The sequence below is a fragment of the Amblyomma maculatum genome, chromosome 3, assembly GCF_055883805.1.
Source record: "Amblyomma maculatum isolate TAMU_Amacu chromosome 3, ASM5588380v1, whole genome shotgun sequence".
NCBI lineage: Eukaryota > Metazoa > Arthropoda > Arachnida > Ixodida > Ixodidae > Amblyomma > Amblyomma maculatum.
Window position 1 is genome coordinate 68,025,853 of NC_139346.1, and position 5,609 is coordinate 68,031,461.

General features: G+C 45.9%; 1 non-coding gene across 1 annotated transcript; it reads left to right on the forward strand.

The window, feature by feature from the left end:
* Positions 1-407: 407 nt before the first annotated feature.
* TRNAS-GGA (transfer RNA serine (anticodon GGA)) lies at positions 408-481 on the forward strand. The gene has a single exon. It is a non-coding gene; the product is annotated as a tRNA-Ser (tRNA).
* Positions 482-5,609: the final 5,128 nt, after the last annotated feature.

Genomic DNA, 5,609 nt, shown 5'->3' on the forward strand with positions numbered 1-5,609 from the left:
CATTATTAATTTACCACCAACATCACAATGAAAAAATCCTCACTTTATGTTTTCCTCAGTTTTGCCAACGATTGGCTCCCTTCAGTAAAATTGATAGGATTAAAAATTCGTCGATACATCAAATAAAAATAGTGCCTGTAGACGACGCCATAGGTATACGATGGTGCGGATAGCAACATATGAGAGCCAGAATGCTTATAATACTCTACTGATTCCTACATAAGCGAAGGCGAAAAAGTGGGCACTTGCGCATTTCCGCATCATCAATAAAATTAATCACCCTTAATTTTTGTTTTCACTTTCATGTACTCCACCTTAGGGGATTCCCCTAAATATTTGACCAATACCATTCCCACTTCGAGTTATAGATCAATTCGCTTTCGCCCTACCTTCTGATATGCTGACCGTCCTGGTTAGCTCAGTCGGTAGAGCGACTGCCCCGGAAAGGCGGTGGTGCCGGGTTCGATTCCCGGATCAGGATGAATTTTTCTTTAACTACGAAGTTTCTGAGAAAGCTGTATAGCTTTCCTTTGTAGCCGTATGGCTGCGCTTGGGTGGATGCAATGATTAATTCCTCCCTTATTACACTCTTCACGAAGTCCAGACTATCATTTCTATATGTAGAGAAAGAACACGAACTCGGCTCGGCTACTTACGCTTGCTGGAATGGTAGAATGTGGCCGGTAAGCCATGATCACCGGTATTGTCTCTCCCAGCTGTAGGGGGCGCCGAACAGGTTTGTCCCCTGGCAGACAGAGCCAAGCTTCTCCGTGGTAGCCTTGGCATGATGGTGCGCATATCGACTTCGCGTACATCACGCGATGTCAGTGCACGTTAAAGGACCCCAGGTGGTCTAAATTTCTGGAGTCCTCCACTACGGCGTCTCGCGCAACCTAAGTTGCTTTAGGACGTTAAACCCTACAAATAAAACGAAACCAAACCATCCAGCACTCAGGAAGCGAACGGTCTCAACAAAAAAATTACCGACGATTACGTTACTTCCTAATGCGAAATTTGAGCGCAGCAAATAAGCTGTTTCACCTTTTCGATAGATTGAGGCAAAGAAATCGAGCAACACATGTATGCGCTATCACATAATTTTTTTTTGTGCACATATACAGATCCGCCGCCACCGATCTGGCTCTCTGATTGCCACCGCACAGGGGTTGCATTGGAGGAGGAGCGAAGAAAGGAATTAAGTTCGAGCCGGCGCTTTGACAACCGGAGACTCGCAGGAAGAGGAGGGAGGGGGGCAGCATGTACACCCAGCGGCAAACGATGGGGGCAGAAGCGCGCGCAGCAAGCGGACAACGCGATAAAGGGAGGAGGGAAGAGATAACAGCGACTGACTGATGCTGCTGACGCCGATAGTGAGTCAGCCCCAGCTGCGGAGTTGGTTTCAGGGACAACGCCGCCGATGCCGACGCAAACAATATGATACCCTCGCTTCCGCAGCGCCAAGAACCAGGTCTAGCCGTGGGAAGGTGGTCACGTATTCGTCGACGTGCCGGGGCCTAGGTGAAATAACCGGCGCGTCGGCAACTGAAGAGCAGCCTATCCGCCACAGAGGAACAGGGGGGGGGGGGGGGGGGGGACCTCCCCTTCTCTTTCTGCATGGCGGCGACGGTGTTCTACGCAGTCACGTTATCTTGACTCTCTAGCGGCGTCAGCGGCATCCAGCGGTATCAGTCGGTCGCTGCTAGCGCTGGGGGGACGAAAGGGGGCGGAGCTGGTTACGAGGCCGACGACGACGCCGACGCGAAACCCAGGAACGGACGCCAAAGAGCTGCGCTCTAAAACGAGTGATGGCTGCTAGAGGGCAAAAGTCTACAAGCGATAAAAAATGTTTTGTTTTTCTCTTCACTTACGTCAAGGCCGGCCTTGAGCGGCGGGAACGCGCGCTTTCGTAGTCTGCGCACTGGCCGCGGATGCAACGGGAGCTTTTCCATGGCGAGTTGCGCTCACTGCAGTCGATAGGGACGCATCGGACCTACCCTATCTGGCCGCTTGTTCTTGGGGGGGGGGGGGGGGGGGGGGCGGCCTATGTGCACTTGGTTTCTCGTCTTCGAGTGCTTTTTTTTCTGAGATTCATGGTGCCGAAATAAACAAAGCAACAAGAAACTGTTCGGAGGGTTCTGTATGGCATGAAATTAAAATATCACGTGTTGGTGACGGTCTCGAAAGCAGCAAACGAGGAGACAGGCGTTGCACAAAATGCACCTTTTATTAGGCTGACCTGTGCCCTCACAAGAGCTAAGCAACTCGGCGTCGGTGATAGCAGCAAGCCTGCTCGTTGGTCGTCGAATATTTTCAATCCGTCGTACCGTTAACGCTCAGTATAAAGGCGGCGATGAAACATGAAGATAAAGCCGTGAACAGTGACTAGCTTAACCTGGAACATTGCAGAAACACCCCGAGTGCCTTTGATCTTCCAGAAACGTGTCTGTGGGTCTTCCGCGATAAAGAAAAGGATAAAGCCGCGTCACGCGACAACAAGCTTGAACAGACAAACAATATGGAATCAATCCGTGCGCTAGAAACACTGTGATAAGGCCGATGTCGGCGGCTTTCGAAAAATTTCGCAACTAATAAATATTTGAATGGTTCGCGGCAATATGATAACCTATAATTTTCAAAATGCTGGCTGATACAAACTACAATGAGGAGAAATTACCCTCCCTTTCCACACAACTAGGCCAAGTATACAATAGTGAAGTCCTATAGGGAGTAGCTGTACTTTGAATTATTTTGTACGCCGATCCCTCAGAGCGCGTAAATAAGACCCGAAAACTGGCTTATGGCGGCATGAACAAATTATTAAAGCTAGCTGAAGTGAACGCTAGCATTGCGGAATGCAGGCTCAACAGGTGGGATTGGTTTCCTGTCTAGCGGCATTGTATTCGCGGACTTCCTTCCTGGTATGCTGCATCGACGTCACGTAATAATACTAATGAATGCCACAAATAATATATCCGAGTTGATATTGTAGTACAGCAAAGAATTGGCATGTAAATGGTCTTGACATCATATGAAAAGTGTGAGCCGCTATCGGTTTAGCTAAACATGAATTTTATTTGCCCTGATAATTTATTAATTCCCCGAAGTCGACGACATTCCTTATTAACTGCATGTGGTTTTCGTTTTATATATTTTTGCCAAAGTTGTTCACAGTATGATCAGGCAACGGTATGGTTATCTCTTAAACCGCACGACGTGGTGCAAGATGTTATCTCAATATCCATTATCTGCCGTATTTTGTGTGCGCCACCAACAAAGTGTTTTTTTTTAATTTTGTTTTGCGATGCACTGAGCGTCCGTTTAAGTGAGCCACATTCGGTTGCACATAAACTGCTTTTTCTACGCGTAAGTTGCTCCTCTATGCTTTGCAAGGAAAGGGCGCCTTTTGGCCATCAAAAGTGTATTGACAGGGCTGCAAAAGCTTACAGTCTACGATACACGATAACTTTTGGTCTTGCATATCCGTTCGTCACCAGAGACGGAGCGCGGACGTTGTCGATTGTTGCGTTGCGTGTATTTTTTGATGTGGTGCATCGTATTCTGCCAGCAAGTTTGAGTGGTCGATCGAAGGAGAGTCCTTATTTCACCGGTGTTCAATAGCTTGAAACAAGAGGATACCGCTTCACGTTTGACTGCGCCTCATTGCATCTGCACGTATCCTTCATTCTCTGTCTGGTCAGCGCGCCTCTAAGAGAGTCCATGTGTTCAGTGACCTGCTCCTGTGAACGCGAGTATGAAATATCTACTACTGTCGCATATTTGTGGAACCTCCAGTGGCGTAAAACTAATTGCTGGGCTAGTTGGTGCATCTCACAGAAAAGGAAAGATTCCACAGCGCTAACAAACTCAAAAATAGACACACAGGACATGCGCTGACTCCAACTTCTTTTCGAAACAACAAAATGTAACTTCTTGAAATGACAAAAACGAAAATATTTTTGACCATGCTCAAAACACAAATGGTCCCACACCGTCGGCAAGGTATGCATATCACGTTAGGCCTCCCCTATACTCTTAACTTTGGTTCCACATAAACGCTGCCGGTGCCACATAAGTTCAAAATAAACATCTTGTCCCATCTAATTTATCCTTAACTAGACGCTATCAGGTTGTCCTGTGTGGAACGGTACATTTATATCGCGTCTCAGTCCCTCGTTTTAACTGAAACGAGCTCGTAATAACTGGAACACTCGATTTAAATAGAAGAGCCGTTTTTCCAGCTTTGGTGCGTTCTACTTACCCACAACACCACCGCAAGAAACTTTGTGGTGTTCCAGATAAAACTCGGTACTGTCGAAAAAGAAGCAGTTGATTCCCTTGGAAAATTTCTGGTTTGATTTTTCCTCGGAGCAGTTGACACCATTTGGATTTGGGACCAAAAGCCACTTACCACCCACAGGTCTAACTAACGCAGCAAATCCAAGTGGAACTTTTTCAAATCAATTCAGTTCATTTTCCAGAAAGCTTCTGGGATTTGGAATCAGCTGTCGTTTTTCAACTGAGTGGTTACTACAGAGCACACAAAATATGGCTACTGTTACAGAGCGCACTGCATGCATTTGATTCCTGGTTTGAAATTTTTTTATTACTGGCTTGGCATTTAGAGCAAATATTATTGCTGTAATTCGTCAATTTGCGTAATATTTCACACTGACTAGGACTATAGCAAGGGAGATGAAAATATAAAGCCTGATGACGGTTTATTTCTCTGTGTCGTGATTATTGGCACAATATTCTAGTTCCGTGCCCTGATGAAATGTACATCTCGTAGTCATGAGGCTGCAGGTTTTTATCACATTACTTTTCTTTTCATTTTTCTGGCTTTTCGTATCCGAACAAGAACTTTGCTTTTGGAGAAGCTGTTTGAACAGCTGCATTTGTACATACGTTTGTCTTTTTCCAATATTATTGCCAGACGACCCAAAATGCTGTGAGGATTCCATGTCAAAGAACGCCAAGTAATTATTAATGATACAAAGAGAATTGAGGGGCGAAACATTTATGTACATAACCACATGCACTAGCGCAACGGCGTTAAAAGCGTGTAGCTCAGATGACTAAATGGAACAGAGGTATTAGCCTATGACTCTACCGCGCATTGTATTTGTCTTGTCGGAAAATAGAAAATTACGGTTCTCCCATCTTTTCCCCGCTAAGCTAACTGCATATTCCTGACTTCTTTTTGCTTGTTTACCTTCATTCCACTGTCATTTTTTGTTTTATTACCTCTTATCTTGTTCTACATTAGGTGAAAGTGAAATTGTCCTGAGGCTGCGCTCATCAAATTTGCGCGAGGTCAAATTGCAGGTGTTTTTTGGGGGGCGGGTTATTCAAAAGTGGCACTCGCCATTGAATTCTCGATATCAAATTTCGATTGGACATCATTTCTGGTTAAATATGGACGCGGTCAGATTTCAGACGTTCAGACGTCCGAAGTTTGAGGATGCGGGCGAAATCTTCGACGACCCGTTCCGCCGACAGATTCTGCAGACATGGTTTGTTATACTCACGAATTAAAATAATGAGGACCCTCAGCGTTGCATTTGCGCCGCTTATTTTACCGCATGGGGTCGGTACGTATATATATATAT